Source organism: Hylobates moloch, unplaced genomic scaffold, assembly GCF_009828535.3.
Source record: "Hylobates moloch isolate HMO894 unplaced genomic scaffold, HMol_V3 SCAFFOLD_9, whole genome shotgun sequence".
Lineage (NCBI taxonomy): Eukaryota > Metazoa > Chordata > Mammalia > Primates > Hylobatidae > Hylobates > Hylobates moloch.
The window spans coordinates 115211810-115231633 of NW_026652284.1; the positions used below are offsets into that span (position 1 = coordinate 115211810).

A 19824-nucleotide genomic window follows, 5' to 3' on the forward strand; every position below is an offset into this window, starting at 1 on the left:
TGAGGGCTCTGTGCCTGCTGAGATGCTGCCGAGCAAGGGCTGGAGTGTCAAGTGGCCTGGCCTGGCAGCGGGAGCTCTGGTCCCTGTGCTGCCTCTGGTGCTGTGCTGGCCCTGTGCTGTGGGCCTGGTGGATTGTCTCACCTCTCCGGACTCAGGTCCTGCGTCTATGGAAGGGTCACAAACTGGCCATCTTCAGTCAGGGTCTGACCCACAATCAGGTATGTTTGACCCAGGCAACACTGACAAAATGGTTTAAATAATTGCCAATATTAAAACATGGGCAGATTTTGGCCAGGCATAGTGGCTCACACCTGTAATCCCAGCACTTTGGGAGGCTGAGGTGGGCGAATCAGTTGCGCTCACGAGTTTGAGACCAGCATGGGCAACGTGGTCTCTACAAAAAATATACAAATTAGCCGGCCGTGGTGGTACACACCTGTAGTCCCAGCTACTTGGGAGGCTGAGGTGAAAGCATCATTAGAGCCTGGGAGGCAGATGTTGCAGTAAGCTGAGATCTTGCTTCTGCACTCCAGCCTGGGTGACAGAGCTAGACCCTGTCTAAAAAAAAAAAAAAAAATTATATAAAACATTTGGCAGATTTCAAACAAAAAATGAGGATTTATGGCTTCCCTGAAAATTTCCCTGAAGTCAGGCCAACAACTCTGGGCTTTATCTGGTAGCTACCAGGCAAACGGAGGAGCCACTGTGTCCTTAGCTAGGGAAAGCCCTTGTGCTGCCCACTGCGAGGCTCCCATTACTCTGTGTGGTCTCTCTGAGGCAGAGGTTGCAGTTAGCTGCCAGTCATCACTGAACTTGTATGGTGGTTTTTCACTCTTCTATATAACCCCACCAGGCCCCTGGAGACCTTGGAGTTTCTAGACCTTGTTCTAGATGCTCTTCAAGGTCTCTAGGTCTCTTTACATGAATGCCAATATGTTCCTCCAACTGGGCCCTAACACATGTCAGGCATAATGCTAGGCAGTTTATGTGCATCACAGAGGTGAAACATTCCAAGATTCTTAATTAAAATGCTGGACAGGCTTGGTATGGAGCAATCACAGGGTGGGGCTGGCACAGAGTGGGACGGAGCAGTGAGAGGAACAACATTGTCTGGCTAATTGCATGACTTGCAGTCTGAACGGCACTAAAATGATGTTTTCTCATGGTCCAGCTGCCCTGAGAGTTCTTGCATAACATGCCTTCTAAATATATATCTCTATACCTTTCCCAAAAGAGTTTGAGAAAATTTCATTTATTTCCCTAAGTCCTTCAAATGCCTGGGCTGGACATTTGCACAGACACAGCCATTCCTTCATATGAGAATGCCCAGGCTGTAGCCTTATTACTCACTCTAGTTGACCTTTTGAGGCCCACTCTTGCTCAAGAATCGATGGCTGTACAGTAAGAAGTAAACCTCCAAATTGTATTTTCTACGACTCTTTGGTGTCAAGAAATCTAATTTGAAATAGATCAGGTGCAAGGGGAATTTTGTAGGTGAAATTTTACCCATACCTGGCTTTAAGCAGTTTGTGGGACATTGGATGACAAGAAGACATAATCCTAGGTCTCAAGAATCTTGGGCTCTTTCCCATGGGCAAGGGGAGCCTGTAAGAAAAAAAAATTACATTTGATTTTGGCATAGAAAGAATATGGGATTTGGGGCCAGGAAACCCTGGCTTTACCATGTACTAGCTTAGCAAATAGTGAAGTCTCTAAAGTGGGACACTCATCCTCTCTTCCTTGCATGTTTGTTTTGAGAATAGGCAAGATGTGTGTAAAGTGTCCACCACGTTGTCATCTGTCACATACTAAGAGCTTAACAAATGACAGCTGTGGTTGTTCTTATTACCATAGCCAGTAGGTGGTCTTGGAGTTGCAGAGAACCCTGTGGTCTGATGGGTCTGGGTGGTTTCAGAAAGGGGCTGGGCTCTAGATGGGGCTTGGAGGATGGGTAGGATGTGGGTGGGTTGTTAGCGCTGCAGGTGAGGGAACGGCGTGTGCATGGGTGGAGGCAGAGGTAAGCACGGCATGTTCAGGGGACAGGTCAGACTGGCCTGGCTAGACAAGAGGGTTCACATGGGGGCAAAGGGTTAGAACAATGCCTGGCTTTTGTGATAGCTGGTTAGAATTGCCCCGTGGTCCTCTCTGAAATATCTGTCCCCTTTGCCAAGTGGAAATTGGCATTCGTCGCTCTGGCCAGATACTCTTTTCTCCCCTGCCTGCCTACCTGTAGGCATAGGCAGTGGAGCCAATGAATTGCCCTTATTCTCTGCCAAGTTTCCAATTAAGAGATTACATACCTGGCATTTCTATGGAGCCGGCCTAGGAGTGTGTCCTGAGTGAGGGTCAGCCAGGCCCAAGGAGCCGACCAGCATGCAGTGTCCAGGGACAGTGGAGCAGACCAGGCTGGGGATCCTCTGACTTGGGATGGCTGCTTCCCAGGTTTCTCTACCCTTTTCTATGTGGACAAAAGAACTGGAAATTCAGAGAGGGAACTCTTCACCCTGGTACACAGGATATTTTACTGGGAAGAGCCAGAGAAGACATCCAGTGCTTAGTCCAACTTGACATCTGACTTTGCAGAAGACACTGCAGAGCTTTCTGAATAGATGGTTGCAGCTTCTATGTGCAGACCCCAAATGCAGGGGCTCACTCCCTCCACAGCAACCCTTGCTTCTGTTGACAGCTTTAGCAGTTTTCAAGCTTGTCCTTTTATTGAATTATGTACCGATACTCCTTGTGTTTTCTTGTACTACTTTTTGTTTTATTTCTGTTTATGTCTAGTTATAAGGTTGGATAACATTATCTTAATAGCACTTCATAGAGACAGCCTCAACTGTAGGAAGGGAGATGTGTAAATAAGAAATGCAGTCTGAAACCAGCCTGGGCAACATGGTGAGTCCCCATCTCTACAAAAAATACAAAAATTAGCCAGGCCTGGTGGCATGCATCTGTGGTCCCAGCTACTTGGGAGACTGAGAAAGGAGGGTTGTCTGTGTCCAGGAGGTCAAGGCTGCAGTGAGCCATAATTGTGCCACTGCACTCCAGTCTGAGCAGCACAGCAAGACCCTGTCTGAAATAAAAAAAGAAATGTGATGGAGAGCTTGAGAGGGGAAGGGAGTAGGGAAAATTCTGGCTGAGGGTAGAGGCAAGATTTTCTCAGGTTCCACACTGGGCACTCATCTTCAGGGGTCTCGTGGAGGCATGGCCAATAGGGAGAAGACCACTCAAGTTGTGGGAAAGGAGAGCAGGCTTGCTGGGGATGACTCTTCCTAGGTCCCCCTTCCCCCGGACCATGACAACCATCTTGTTTGTTTTCATTCAGTGGAGCTAAAGAATGAGTGTGGTCTCTCTCATACAGGAGAGCTCTTTGAAATTTCCTTTCTTTGGGTGAGTAAGACATAGTACTTGGCCACAAGGAGATCATAGTCTAGAGAACAAGAGAGATCTAGGAGGAAAAGTATATGAAGATACTCTGTCCTGGGATGGGGTATATGTAACAGCCAAGGGAGGAAGACGAAGGCCCCTAATCCACTCTGAGGCATGGATCTTTCCACCCTCTTATGTCCAACCTTGAGTCTTCTCCTGTACTTTGCTGATAACATCAGTGGTCATTTTTATCTTTTCCGTTTCTAGCACTCTCTGATAGTAACATTTTACTGAATACTTAGCGCATGCTGGGCCCTGTGCTAAGCGCTTTTCATAGATTATTTCACTTAACAATGCACCAGGAAAGTTTGCTCTTCTCCTTTCTTCATGACTGAAGACACGGAGGACAGAGAGGTGTACTAACATGTTCCAGGTCACACAGCAAGAAGGGGCAGAGCTAGAATATGAATCACAGCCACCTAACCACACAGCTTCCATTCCTTCCCCCATACCAGTCTGAATACTTGATAGATAATACCACAACAGGTTTCTCTCAACAAATTAGGGTTGGTTGGGTAAGAGTTACTGAGAAGAAGAAAAAGGGTGTAAATTGTGAAAAGCCTTCTATTTCATGGATTCCATTTGGATTCAATCTATAGGCATTAGGGAAGCATTGCAGTGTTTTAAAGAGAGCAGTTATGTCAGATTTGCATTTAAGGACTATGTTTCTGGAGGTGTTGTGAGGAAACTGACTGCACAGAGGAAAGTAGGGGCAGTGGGCACAGTGGCTCATGCCTGTAATCCCAGCACGTTGGGAGGCCTAGGTGGGCAGATCACTTGAGTCCAGGGGTTTGAGACCAGCCTGGCCAACACGGGAAAACCCTGTCTCTACTAAAAATACAAAAATTAACTGGGCATGTTGGCACATGCCTGTAATCCCAGCAACTCGGGAGGCTGAGGCATGAGAATCGCTCGAATCTGGCAAGTGGAGGTTGCAGTGAGCCGAGATCACACCACTGCACTCCAGCTTAGGGGACAGAGTGAGACTCTGTCTCAAGAAAAGAAAAAGAAAGGAAAAGAAAAAAGAAAGTGGAGGCAAACAGATGGCTGGGAGGCTGTTTGGCTTTCCAGGTAAGAGGTAAGGGTGCGAGAGAACACCATTTGGCACTAACTGGGTACCAGGCATGGCACTACACACTTTGCCTAATAATTACATTTGATCTCTACAACAATTTTGTGAGGTGCAAATTGCAGCAGTGTTTCTCCACTCTGGCTGCCCCTGTAATTACCTGGTGAGCTGTAAAACAGTGATTCTCCAAGTGTGGTCCCTGGACTAGCAGCATCAGCATCCCTGGGCACTTGTTTACAATGCAAATTCTTGAGTCCCACCCCAGACCTACTGAATCAGAAACCCTGAGGGCGGGACCCAGCAATTTCTGTTTGAACCAACTCTTCAGGTGACTCTATGTGAACTCGTGTGTAAGAACCACTAGAGTGCAAGTTAGGTGTATTCCCTAACCTGGAGATTAGGTCTTGTTGTTCCTCCCCCATTCCCAAAGCGAGTGGCTGGTCTGAAGTTGTGAAGGCATCGACATTGTTCCAGAGGGACAGAGAGAGCTGCTGGATGGAATACTCCAATCAGGAATTTATTAAGTGCCATGTGTGTACTCAATGCCTTGCTACATGCTCTCAGGAATTTGAAAGTCAGGTCTCAGAGCCCACCTTCAAGCAGTTGAAAGTATGTTACTTATTCATCCATTCATTCCATAAATATTTCTTGAGCACCTATCATGAGTCAGGCATAGTACTGGATGTGGTGAACAAGATACACGGTGAATTGTGAACAAGACAGATAAGGTTGCCACGCTCAGTGTCTTTTTTTAAAATTTATTTTTATTTTTATTTATTTATTTTTTTTTTTGAGACAGAGTTTCGCCCTTTTTGCCCAGGCTGGAGTGCAATGGCACAATCTCGGCTCACCACAACCTCTGCCTCTCGGGTTCAAGCAATTCTCCTGCCTCAGCCTCCCGAGTAGCTTGGATTACAGGGGCCCGCCACTACACCCGGCTAATTTTGTATTTTTAGTAGAGACAGGATTTCTCTATGTTGGTCAGGCTAGTCTCGAACTCCTGACCTCAGGCGATCTGCCTGCCTCAGCCTCCTAAAGTGCTGGGATTAAAGGCATGAGCCACCACGTCTGGCTCACTCTCGGTGTCTTAATCCTACATGGGAAAAATAGAAGATGAACAAGTGAACAACTACATAAATGTAAAATGGTGATACTTACTATGAAGGAAAGGAAGCAAGGTCAAATGTCAGAGAGTAGGAAAGAGGTGGAAGGCAGGGGTGGGTGTCTGTCAGAGAAAGGGTGATTTGAACTGAGACCTGAATTATAAGAGGGGCTTGCAAAGATCTGACACAGGGCATTCCAGACAGAAAGAAGAAGGTTTGTGCAAAGGCACTGAGGTGGGTGGGGGCTCCGTAAGTGTAAGGAAGAGGCAGGAGGTCCATGTGGCTGGATTTTGTAGGGGGGTGGAGTCAGAAGCTAGCATGGACGAGCACAACAGTTGGGCACCAGTGGTCCAGGTGAGGACTTCAGAGGTCAGCCCCTGAGAAAGCCTGGCACGTCCACACAAGACCTGGAGATTATCCCCAGGCTGGCCAGGCCCCTTCTTGTGATCCCCACACCTGGAAATCATGGGCTCTGTCTTTGGTTCCTGAGATCCAAGGAACCTGTGGACTCTTCTAATCCAAGCTTAGTCTCCAGGAAACCCATTTGTGTGTCTTTCTTTTTCTCATTCTCTTTCTCTTTTAAAGAAAAATAAACCAGGGAAAGGCTCCCTTCCAGATGGAGAACCTGAAAGCCTGTTGAAGTTTTTATAAGGGTCACACTCTCAGAAGCTCCAGTGTTAGAGATGAATCATCCAGTGCCTAAGTCCAGCGTTCCAGTTTTGCAGATAAAATTGTGGCCCAGAGAGCAGAGGCTTGCCACTGTAACCAGGAGGTTGCTGACCATGTATTTAAATGTTTTTAGGGATAGAGTTTCATTATATTGCCCAGGCTGGAGTGCAGTGGCTATTCACAGGTGCACTCATAGTGCGTTATATCCCTGGTCTCCTGGGCTCTTTGGCCATGTTTCAAAGTTTCCTCAAGTTGCAAGTGGTGCAGCCTGAATGACTTCAGGTTCTTTGACTCCAAGGCACTGCCTGTCCTTGCAAAGCCTGACTGCCTGTCCTAATTACAAGGGAAAAATGCAGGATTCCCACCTTGACTTGTGAAAATGAGGTTATTGTGTTAAGTGATCCTCCTGCCTCAGTCTCCCAAGTAGCACGCCACCACACCTGGCTCTGGCTATAGGTTTAATACTTTATCTTTTTGTGTTGGACATTAAGTTACTGACTCTCAGCTCCAAACTCACCCTTTGCTACTCTGACTTATGATGCTGGGGTTGGGACTCTGCAAACCACATTTCTATCCTGTCCACTGGCTCTGAATTTAGGTTCTTGGATGGGGGTGTGAGAGAGGAAGAAAGCCTTGGGCGTCTCTGCATCCTCTGTCCAAGAATGACCCCAGCAGCAATAGTGGACTCCAGAGTCCCCTTGGTTTCAGGCTGCAGGCGTTCCACAGTCCTGGGATCAGCCTCCTTGCACCCCCAGTACCTACCAGCTGGAGCCCCTTCTTTAGACATCTGCATTCAAGCTACAGAGGGCCTCCCTCCTCAGAGATTCTAAATTCTAATAATCCCGAACTTTTCTTCTGTTTTCTTGCCCTTGGGTCGGGAGCTGCTTTGACAGTTGCTGCTCTTGTACTACCCTTCTTAGTGCTCCCCTTTTTTTTCTACCCAGTACTTGGTAAATGATTCTTTGTATCAAGTTCTGTCTGTTAAAATAACTGGTAGAGTGTCTGTCTCCTGATAGGACCCTAACTAGACATGCTGTTTTAAAAGCCCCATTTGCATCCTTTTGCCTCCTCTGGTCTTGATTCTTATCTTGTGAAGCAGGGTGTGTTAATGTTATCAGGGAAACTGAGGCTCAGGCAGCTTTGGCCATGTTTCCAAGTTCTCTCAAGTTGCAAGCGGTGGAGCCTGAAGGACTCCAGTTTCTTTGACTCCAAGAGCACTGCCTGTCCTTCCAAATCCTGACTGCTTGTCCTAATTCCAAGGGAAAAATGCAGAACTCCCACCTTGACTTATAAAAATGAGGCAATTGTGTGCTCTGTTAGGAGCATTATAAAGACTATGCTTTAAATGATATATTCCTTGGAAATGAAAGGGCAAGAAATAGAATTTGTTAGTAAATCTTCATGATAAGTTCCAAAATCTCAATAAAATAGGATTATTCTATGAGGCTTGCAGTACTAAAAAAATTTTACTGTGAAAATTGTGTAGGCTCTCGTTTATTTTTTGTTCTTCTCTATAAGGCATTTTATTGGTTATGTATTTTAGGGGCAAGTAATTTAGTTGTATATTTTTCTGTATGTCTTGTATTTTTTTTTTGTTTTTGAGACAGAGTCTTGCTCTGTTGCCCAGGCTGGAGTGCAGTGGCATGATCTCGGCTCACTGCCTCCCAGGTTCATGCCATTCTCCTGCTTCAGCCTCTCGAGTAGCTGGGACTACAGGCACCCGCCACCACGCCCGGCTAATTTTTTGTTTTTTAGTAGAGACGGGGTTTCACCGTGTTAGCCATGATGGTCTCAATCTCCTGACCTCGTGATCCACCTGCCTCGGCCTCCCAAAGTGCTGGAATTACAGGCATGAGCCACCGCGCCCGGCCATGTCTTGTATTTTGAAGTGCATAAAGAATGTGTGTGTTCATCCGTAGTATCAAGGAATAGGGTTTCTCCTTACTTGAATATTCTGTTGGAGTGACTGTAATCGTTATATTGGCTAATCATTTGAAAATAATTAGAATAATGTGGCAAATGTAGTATTTACAGTGTGCCATGCACTGTTCTAAGTGTTTTACATATATTAAATTATGTAATTTCCACAAAAACCCTGAGAGTGGATAGTATTATAATATTTTTTTCATTGATACCATTAAGGCACAGGGAGAGTAAGGAACTTGTCCAGAGTCACACAGCTGACAAGTGTAAGAGCTGGGAATTGAACCCATGATATCTGGCTCCAGAGTTCTTGCTCCTATGCAGTCTACTGACTCTGTTTCTAAGATCACTCCTTTTTTGAGTCTGCAGTTGTCGTAGTCAGGTTATTTATGAGTGCTGGAAAATAAGAAAGAGAACAGTGATGCCAAGTCTGTAGAGCATATAAACATGATGGTGCAGTGCTACTTTAACAAAGGGATGCCCCCACCACCAGCGCATAGAGAGTACGATGGATTGATTGCATTAATAGCCCCGATTATTCATGCCTCTTTTTATTCTACTTTGTGGTAATGCTCTCTCATGCTGACTCTGGGATTAACAGTGTCAACTGCTGTATTAGATGTCTATGTTGTGTAACACATTACTACGATCTTACTAGCCTAAAACAACGTATCTTTCTTATTTCCCACAGTTTCTGTGGGTCAGGAATCTGAGCAGGGTTAAAGGGGCCCTTTATTTAGGGTCGCACGAGGCTGCAATCAAGGAATCAGCTGCGCTGCCTTCCTTTCTGCAGCTCAGGTTCCTCTTCCAAGGTCACATCGTTTGTTGACAGAAGTTAGCTCCTTGCAGTTATAGCACTAAGGTCCTCATTTTCTTGTTGGCTGGTAGCTGGGGATGACTCTCAGCTCCTAGATGTCACTGGTTGTTCCTTGCCACATGGCCCTCTTACACTGTGACAGCTCACTTATTCAAGGCCAGCAGGAGAATCTCTTATTTACGTTCACCATGATGGAGTCTTACAGAACACAATGAGATCACGACAGTGACTATTCCCACACCTATATACCATATGAGGGGACTTCCAAATGTTCACGGAAACACGGGATTAAAAGATGCAAATTTAAAAATATAAGCTTTGTTTCCCAACACAAATTCCATCAAGTTCAAGACACTTTTGTAAGTGATTATAAAAGTCATGGCCGGGCATGGTGGCTCACACCTGTAATCTCAGCACTTTGGGAGGCCGAGGTGGGCAGATCACGAGGTCAGGAGATCGAGACCATCCTGGCTAACATGGTGAAACCCCATCTCTACTAAAAATACAAAAAATTAGCCAGGTGTGATGGTGGGCGCCTGTAGTCCCAGCTACTCAGGAGCCTGAGGCAGGAGAATGGCATGAAACCAGGAGGTGGAGCTTGCAGTGAGCTGAGATCACACCACTGCACTCTAGCCTGGGTGACAGAGCAAGAGTCTGTCTCAAAAAAAAAAAAAAACAAAAACGAAAAAAACTCATTTAGTTCATCCCTAACGAACTGAGGGTCCTGGGAATTTAACCATGTCAATGCAGTCTTTTAACATTATCAACTGAAGAAAAATGGGTGCCATTTAAAGATTTTTTTAAGATTAGGATACAAAAATAAGTCAGATCAGGAGTGTAAGGTGAATGCCTAGTGATTTCCCATCAAAACTCTTGCAAAATTTTTCTTGGCTGATGAGAAGAATGAGAAGCAGCACTATTGAAAGACTCTCTGGTGAAGCATTCTCAGGCATTTTTCTGCTAAAGCTTTGGCTAACTTTCTCAAAACACTCTCAAAATAAGCACATTATTGCTCCTTGGTTCTCCAGAAAGTCAAGCAAAATTCCTTGAGCATAACCCAGAACTGTTGCTATGACCCTTGGTCTTGACCCCTCCACTTTTACTTTGACTGTAAACTTTCATCTCTTGGTAGCCATGGCTTTGATTGTATTTTGTCTTCAGGATTATACTGGTAAAGCCATGTTTCATTTCCTGTTAAAATTCTTTAAAGAAATGCTTTAGGGTCTTTTTTTTTTTTTTTTTTTCCTGAAATAGGGTTGTGCTCTGTCACCCAGGCTGGAGTGCAGTGGTATGATCTTGGCTCACTGCAGCCACAACCTCTGAGGCTCAAACCATACTCCCACCTCAGCCTCCTGACTGTACTACAGTTGTGTACCACCACATCTGGCTAATTTTGTTTATTTTTTTGTAGAGACAAGGTCTTACTATGTTATCTAGGCTTGTCTCAAACTCCTGGTCTCAAGTGATACTCCTGCCTTCGCCTCCCCGAGTGCTGGGATTACAAGTGTGAGCCACTTTATCCAACCAGCTTTAGCATCTTGATCCCAGATGTTTAAAATTTCCATTGAAAGCTTTCCTCTTGTCTGCAGTTGATCTGGGTGCAACAGTTTTAGCACCTATTGAATGGAAAGTTTGTTCAACTTTAATTTTTCAGTCAAAATTGTGTAAGCCAAACCAACTGAGATATCTATGGTGTTGGCCATTGTTTCTGGTGTTAATTGTTGGTTCTCTTCAATTAGGGTATGAATAAGATTAATTTATTCCTCACAAACTGATGTGGATGGTCTGCCACTGTGGTCTTTCGTTTTCAACATTATCTCCTCCCTTCTTAAAACAAGTTATCCATTTGTAATTTGCTGATTTCTTAGGGGCATTGTCCCCATAAACTTTTCATAAAACATCAATGATTTCACCATTCTTTCATCCAAGCTTCACCGTAAATTTGATGTTTGCTCCTGCTTCATTTTTAGCAGAATTCATGTTGCTCTGATAGGGGCTCTTTTCAAACTGATGTTTTACCCTTCTTAGTGTCTCAGATGAAATCCTGTTCACATGTTATAACAAGGTAGTATGGTTTTATTTTGGTGCAAAAATTTTGAAATCCATGCATAGTTTTCTTAAATATGTTGTGTCCATAAACTTTTTGAAGGTCCCCTTGTATTCTGTTGGCCAGAAGCAAGTCCTAGGTTCCACCTATATCCATGAGTAGGGGATTTTATACATGGGTGTGATTCATTGGGGGCTCATCTTAGAATCCTTCCTACCACTCTTGTTTTAGCCAGTGGGAAGTGGCAAACTTACAGAAATGTGCTTGCAGGTTTCTGCTGGGTCCCAACATTGCCCTGAGGCCATGCCTGGGCTAATCTACTGTGAGAGAAAGTGAGAGACATGTAAAGGAGAGCTGAGCCATTCCAGCTGAAATTAGACCAGCTTAGAGCCAGTCAAACTCCAAAAGTGAGAAAGAGTCTGACCAAAATCAGAGCTGCCTGTCCAACCTGCAGCCGACTGTAGATGTGTGAGAAAGCCCGGTCAAGACTAGAATCATCAGGTACCTCATAAGTTTGTGAACAGTAATAGTGGTTGTTGTTTTTAAGCTGCTGAGTTTAGGTGATTTTTATGCAGTACTGTGCTGTCAACAGATAACGGATACAGTGTTACCATTCATTGCATACCCATTTCTTGCCAGGTATCATGTTAGTTTTTCCATGCTTACTTTCTCATTTAATCCTCAAAGGAGCCCTGAATGAGGGTTTGTGTCTAATCAGTATTTTCATTGTAGACGTTGATGAGGACGTCAATATTATGATTGCTAATGGCCAAAAAGCTCCTGAAAAGATGCTCAACATCACAAATCATTAGGGAAATATAAATCAAAACTACAATGAGATAACACTTTGCAATCAATTAGAAGCAACCATTAAAAAAAAAAAAGAAAATAACAAATGTTGGAGAGGATGTGGAGAAATTGGAACCCTTGGGCACTGTTGGTGAGACTGTAAAATGGTGCAACTGCTGTGGAAAACAATATGGAGGTTACTAAAAAAATTAGAAATAGAATTACTGTATGATCAAGGAATTCCACTTCTGGGTATATACCCTAAATAATTGAAAGCAGGATCTCAAAAAAAGTCTGTGCATGAATGTTCATAGCAGCATTATTTACAACAGCTAAAAGGTGGAAGCAAGCCAAGTGTCCATCAGCAGGTGAGTAAATAACCAAAATGTGACATCCACATGCAGTGGAATATTATTCAGCCTTAAAAAGGAAGACAATTCTGACACATGCTGCAATGTGGATGAACCTTGAGGACATTATACTAAGTAAAATAAGCCAGCAACAAAAAGACATGTACTGTATGATTCCACTCCTATGAGGTATCTCGTGTAGTGAAATTCATAGAAACAGGAAGTAGCATGGTGGTTGCCAGGGGCTAGAGGAGAGAGGAGTAGGGAGTTATTGTTTAATGGGTGCAGTTTCAGTTTTGTAAGATGAAAAAAGTTCTGGAAAAGGATGGTGGTGATTGCACAACCATGTGAATTTATTTACTGTACATTTAAAAATGGCTAAGATGGTAAATTTTATGTTATATGTACTTTAACCACAATTTTAAAAAGCAGATTATGGCTGGGCACAGTGGCTTACACCTGTAATCCTAGCACTTTGGGATGCCAAGGAAGGTGGATTGCCTGAGCTCAGGAGTTTGAGACCAGTCTGGACAACATGGTGAAACCCCATCTCTACTAAAAATACAAAAATTAGCCGACGTCATGGTGCGCACCTTTAGTCCCCGCTACTTGGGAGGCTGAGGCATGAGAATTGCTTGAGCCCAGGAGGCAGAGGTTGCAATGAGCTGAGATTGCACCACTGCACTCTAGCCTGGGTGACAGAGTGAGACTGTCTCCAAAAAAAACCAAAAAATTAAAATAAATGAATGAATAAAAAAATAAATAAATGCAGACTATGATTACTGTCTCTTCTACTTGTAGTGCAAATCCTCCTGTAAAAAGCCTACTTTTTCTTTTTTTTTTTTTTTTTTTGAGACAGAGTCTTGCTTTGTTGCCTAGGCTGTAGTGCAGTGGCACAATCTCAGCTCACTGCGACCTCCACCTCCCAGGTTCAAGCAATTCTCCTGCCTCAGCCTCCTGACTAGCTGGGATTACAGGCAAATGCCACCACCCCTGACTGATTTTTGTATTTTTAGTAGAGACGGTGTTTCACCATTTTGGCTAGGCTGGTCTTGAATTCCTGACCTCAGGTGATTCACCCGCCTAGGCCCCCCAAAGTGCTGGGATTACAGGCATGAACCACCATGCCCGGCCTTATTGTTCTTTAGGCTACTTTCTCCAAGTAGCCCTCCTTGCTGACATGTCTTTTTTTTTTAATATTCCAGTTTATCTTTTGTTAGTAAGACCCTATATTTAAGGGTAAGTGATGCATGGAGTTTGCAAAGTCTGTAAGTTCAGAGCCTCTGATGTTGGACTCCCTGGGTTCAAATTTGTACTCTACCCTTGACCAGCTATGTGGTCTTAGGAAATTCATTTAATCTCTGTAAGCATCGTTTTTCTTATATGCAAAGTCAAGATAACAGCACAACCTCGTGGCATTGTTGTGAAGATTGAGTGATGAGAGACATGTAAAATGCTAGGCACAGCGCCTGGCAAGAAGTAAGCACTCAGTAAATGTCAGCTGTTGTTGGTACCTGATAAAAGATAATACCTGCCTAGTGATCCTAAAAACACACAATAGATACTCATCATTATGCACAACATAACGAACATAATTAAGAACTTGGCAACTGAAAAAATATAGCATACGGTTTCATACCTATTGTATGATCCTAAGAACAAACCATTTGTTCTTTTCCTTTTAGTTAGTATTCAAAATTAAGGGAAAATTGCCCACAATTGAAATCTGGGCATTATAAAAATGGGTCACAGTACAAAGCCTTCCACAGTCAAATGACTCAATTAGTGTTGAAATGGCCACGTCATGGCGTTAGTGGCTCTTCCCTGCTCATCCTCGCTTACAGTTGTCTCTCCCCTCTTGAAGATTGTGGCATGGTATGTCTTGTATGATCAGTGTTGTGCAGTCCTATGTGGCTCAACGCAGGGTGAGCTTTTTGAGGGATGGGGCCACGTGTGATTCACCCCCGATATATCACTGTGCTTGACACAAAGAAGTCTCCCATGAGTATGCACAGGATTGAATCAATGATGTTGTGAGGACTTAGGGGTCATAGTTAGAATTTTCGTAAGAATCGGGAAACATACATCTACACATGGAGAGTTGAACTTTAAATTCCACACATAGTGGATCAGAAAAGAGTGGTGCAAAATGTAGTGATTTTAGCATGAAGACACTCAGGCCACCTGTCTTGATTGGCCACGGCAGCTATGACACATTATCATAGACTGGCTGGCTTAAACAACAGAGAATATTTCTCACAGTTTTGGAGCCTAGGAAGTTCTAGATCAGAGTGTCAGTGTGATTGAGTTCTGTTGGGGGCTCTTTCTGTGGTTTTCTGACGGCTGTCGTCTTGCTGTGTCCTCACATGGTGGACGGCACAGAGAGAGGAAGCAAACTCCTACTCTTCCTCTGAGGGCACTCATTCCATCCTGGGGCTCCACCATCATGACCTAATTACCACCAAAAGACCCCATCTCTAAATACCACCACACTGAGAATTATAGTTTCAAAATGTCAATTTTTGGCAGGGGGCAGGGGACACATTTAGTACACAGCCACTTAACACAGGATTAACCTTTAAAGAGAAAATGGGGATCACACCATTGCACTCCAGCCCGGGCAACAGTGTGCGACTCCTTCTCAAAAAGAAAAAAAAAAAAAAGAGAGAAAGTGGGACCATCAGAAGTTGGCACTGGCTGGTGGTGTCAGTGGTGGTTTGTCGGACTTGGAGGGATGGCAAAGGGAGTCACAAATGATAAATATCGCCAGGACCCTATCCAGCTTTCATCAGGGTGGGAGTCATACTAGTTTCTGGGTCCATTGGTCAAGTTATGCCCATGGTGGAGGTAGATGCCATTGACTGTGTAAGCCTGACACCACCTAGGCTCCAGTTGCATGCTCACCAAGACTGTGGGTAAGCCTGCCTACAGGGAAATCATGGAGTGGTGAAATGGACTCAAGTATTCTTGTTCTCATGTGTGGTAGGTGGAACCAAAGATGTCCACATCTTCATCCCTGGGAACTGTGACTATGCTGTGTTACACGGCAAAGGCAAATTAAGGTTGCAAATGGGATTATAGTTTCTAATCAGCTGACTTTAAATTAGGGAGGTTATTGTAGATTATCTGGGTGGGCTCAAGGTAATCACGAGGGTCCTTAAAAGTGGAAGAGGAAGGCAGAAGAAGAGTGAGGTTGGAAGGATGTAAGCTGAGAAGGATTCAGCCCACTGTTATTGGCTTTGAAGATGGAGGAAGGGGCCATGAACCAGGGAGTGCAGGAGGCCTCTAGAAGCTGGAGGAGAAAGAATAGGGATCCTCCCTTAGAGCCCCCAGAATTAATTTTCCTGCCAACAGTGAGACACATGCCAGGCTTCTGATCTGCTGAACTGTAAGATCATACACTGGTGGTGTTGTAAGCCACTAAATTTGTGGTTTTGTTACAGCAGCTGTTGGAAACTAATACACCAGAGCAGTGATTTCTCAGTATAAATGAGTAAATTAACATTTTTATTTGTTTCAGCTTCAAGGTATGTGGTTTAAACTCTCCATGGGATGATACAATCTGATTTCTGACTCTGCAAATCTGACCAGACTTAGCCCCTTGCAATGAACTGAATGTTTGTGTCCCCCCAAAATTCAAATGTTGAAATCCTGCCCTCAAATGTGATGTTATTAGGAGGTGGGGCCTCTGGGAGGTGCTTAGGTCATGAGGATAAAGCCCTCATGAATGGAATTATTACCCTTGGAAAAAGGACCCCAGAGAGAAATCTCATTTTTTTTTTTTTTTTTTTTGGCCATGTGAGAATACAGGGAGAAGATGGCCATCTATGTACCAGGAAGCCCTCACTAGACACCGAGTCTGCCAGCACCTTGAACTTGGATTCCTCAGTCTTCACAACTGTGTGAGGTAAATGTTTGTTTTTTTTTGTTTTGTTTTGTTTTTATTATACTTTAGGTTTTAGGGTACATGTGCACAATGTGCAGGTTTGTTACATATGTATCCATGTGCCATGTTGATTTCCTGCACCCATTAGCTCGTCATTTAGCATTAGGTATATCTCCTAATGCTGTCCCCGCCCCCCCCACCCCCCACCCCACAACAGTACCCGGAATGTGATGTTCCCCTTCCTGTGTCCATGAGTTCTCATTGTTCAATTCCCACCTATGAGTGAGAACATGCGGTGTTTGGTTTTTTGTCCTTGCGATAGTTTACTGAGAATGATGTTTTCCAGTTTCATCCATGTCCCTACAAAGGACACGAACTCATCATTTTTTATGGCTGCATAGTATTCCATGGTGTATATGTGCCACATTTTCTTAATCCAGTCTATTGTTGTTGGACATTTGGGTTGGTTCCAAGTCTTTGCTATTGTGAATAGTGCCACAATAAACATACGTGTGCATGTGTCTTTCCTGTGGGTATATACCAGTAATGGGATGGTGGGTCAATGGTTTTCTATTCTAGTCCTGAGAATGGCCACATGATTCCACAATGTTGAATATTTACAGTCCACCAGTGTAAAAGTTTCCTTTTCTCACATCCTCTCCAGACCTTTTTTCGTGTTTTATGATGGCCTTTTATTGGTATGAGTGGTATCTATGTGTTTTGTTTGATTTCTCTGATGGCCAGTGATGATGAGATTTTTCATGTTTTTCTGGTGATAATGTTTTTTTGAGAGTGTCTTTCATGTCCTTTGTTTGTTTTTTTCTTGTAAATTTGTTTGTGTTCATTGTAGATTCTGGATATTAGCCCTTTGTCAGATGAGTAGGTTGCAAAAATTTTCTCCCATTCTGTAGGTTGCCTGTTCACTCTGATGGTAGTTTCTTTTGCTGTGCAGAAGGTCTTTAGTTTAATGAGATCCCATTTGTCAATTTTGGCTTTTGTTGCCATTGCTTTTGGTGTTTTAGACATGAAGTCCTTGCCCACGCCTATGGCCTGAATGGTATTGCCTAGGTTTTCTTGTAGGATTTTAATGGTTTTAGGTCTAACGTAAATGTTTGTTGTTTAAGCCACTCAGTCTGTGGCATTTTTGTTATAGCATCCTGAATAGACTAACATATGCTTGGCAGGACTCTCCACTAAGAGATCATAAGAATCGTCATATATTGGGAGCTTCTGTGTGTTGAGTGCTTTACCAGTGTGTTGCCTAGAATTATCTCTATCACCCTATGAATTAGGTATGGTTATTCTCATTTTATAAATGTGATAACAGTGGTTCAAGTTGAGCCACACAACCTCAGATGATGTGATGTGGATTTAAACCCTGGTCTGGGTTCTCCACTCATGTTTTTTCAAACACCCCTAGCTGCCTCACCGCCATGCTGTCTCTGAGAAGACTCTATCTCTCGGAGAACAATCTGCCTTGTTCATGGCATGATGCATGAAGAAAAGCAGCTGGGCAGGAGAGGGACAGAAAAATCTCCCATCTTCCTGCATAGCTGAGGCTTTCCCCACTTCTAGGGAGAAGGCACTGGAGTGAATCCCATGAACACTCTCAACTGTTTCCAAAATGTTGCCAATATACTTCTGTGTACTGATATTTTGAAATCCCAAATGTGGTGGTATGTTGTATTTTAGCTGTTTTACAAATTGTATATGTTTCATTCTAGCTTGGTTTCTGCCATTCTCAATGATTTCTTTATTTTCTTAAATATTTCTGAATAAAAGGGCCTCCTTAGTTAACCTAAGACAGGTGTATTTAAGCTGAACCAGGTATGGTTAACCTTAATGAAGAGAAGGCAGCTGGCAAATGGTCAGAGAAAGCTGATTAGGAAATGAACATCCTATATGGTAGAGGTTCTTCTTTATCATACACACAAATCTTGATGAAATGAGAATACATAAAATCAGCCCAGCAAACCTGCTTGGTTTCACCTTCTTTCTCCAAGATTGTGATTGATCTGCAGAGCAGAGTTGAGAGTATATATCATTTGTCTGTGGTCTGTTCCAGTGGAATCATATGACGTGTAATATCTAACTATGACTGCCCAAATCTTTCTGACTCACTTTGCCAAAGAGGGAACTAGGTCTTCAGAGTTGGAGTGACTTACCTAAGGTCATTCTATGGCAAGGTGGCAGGGCTAGAATTTAAATGCAGACTCTAGGTTCCAAGTGCACACCCTTTCTACTGTACTATCACAGCCTCTTGTTTCCCTTCAGTACTTAGCTCAGTTCCTTGAAGGTACTAAGAGTCAGCTCTGTAAGTGCTTCCTGAATGAAGCTGAGGTTGTGCACATGAGAATAGTGAATACGATTTTTTGTTTTCCAGCAGTTTTGCTGGGTGACTGCAGGAAGCACTTGGCTTTCATCATTGGCCAACTGGGGATATCCATTCCTGGAAGTCATTTGATCACTCAAGCTCCCAACTCACTCAAGAGGTAGCCTGCAAGGGCCTTGCAGCTTTGATCCAAATTTTCCATCCAAACAGCCATGTAAACGGAGAGGCTCCTCATTCCAGCCAAGGCCCAGATTGCCGCTCTCTTTCTCAACGAAAAGAAAGAAAATGTGTCTTCCACTGTGGCTGGGCTACCTGAACAGATCAAGTGCTGGAATGCACTGATTGCTTTGAGGAGCAGGATCCTTTATGGCTTCATCTTTTAATTTTGCTTCTGGCTTAAGGAGACTCAGAGTTTATTGCTTATTATAAGCCTCACCAGAAAATATTTCAATCTCTTCATCTTCCCCATTCAGGCTAAGGCCAGTGAATGCAATTCAGTCCCAGAAACAGTAATCGTGCACCATCATATCCAAGCACTGTGTCAGGAGTAGGGATGTGGAAGTCAGTGTGGGGCCATCTTCTCTCAGGGAGGGCACAATATCTGGCCCAGCAGAGGAAGAGTTAATCCAAAGCAGAGTTGTCTGTGTTAAGCTGTGGCTGAGTCGCCCAACATGAGCATGAAAGACAATTCCTTTTCTGAATTCACACTGTGTGAAGCCTCATGTCAGCTGCCAGATGCTTTCATGACCTGAATCATCTTTGGCAAACTGTGACAGGAGTAATGTTCTTCCCATTGTACAGACAAAGAAACCGAGGCCCAGAGAGAGGAGCCAGAGCATTGGAGTGGAAAGGTTCTGGGGGACCTGGGTTCAAACCTTAGCCACAAATCCTAAGACTTTGGACACTTTTCTCAGCCTCTCTGAGCCTCTGTTGAGTCATTTGTAAATGTAAGTAAGTGGTTGTGAGGTTCCATGGGTAGGTACAGGTGTTAAAGGGGTTAGCTTGGTGCTGGGCAGAGTCACTGCTCTCACAGCTCAGAAGATCCTGTGAGCGACAGAAGCTCAGGCGCCCCTCTCAGCTGTCTCATAGTTTCAAGACTACCACTGGGTTATCCTATCAACCCTGAGGAAACACCCGAATGGATTCTGGAGGAATGTGTTTATTGGTTGTGTTCTTCATTATTGATCTCTCTGGAGGGATGTCTGCATCGCCCCTCTCTGGCAGGCTTGGAATTGATGGATGAGAGGAGAGGGAAGAGCAGTCTGGATGGTCTCCCTGCAGGAGCCTGGCCCAGAGTCTACTTGCTTAGGGGCAGACACCCATGCAGTGATGGTCCTGCAGCCTCCTAAACTCCTGACCTGTCTTACTACTCCCGTTTCTCACCTGGGAGGAGGTGGCTGAAAAACCCAC

The 19824-nt window shown here is 44.0% G+C and overlaps 1 long non-coding RNA gene across 1 annotated transcript in view; it reads left to right on the forward strand.

The window, feature by feature from the left end:
- The window catches only part of LOC116812725 (uncharacterized), a 33766-nt gene extending 15962 nt beyond the window's left edge, over positions 1-17804 (forward strand). Inside the window, exons 2-3 of the long non-coding RNA XR_004370766.1 lie at positions 16007-16103; positions 17503-17804. This is a non-coding gene — a long non-coding RNA (uncharacterized LOC116812725). The remainder of the gene's footprint in view (positions 1-16006; positions 16104-17502) is intronic.
- Positions 17805-19824: the final 2020 nt, after the last annotated feature.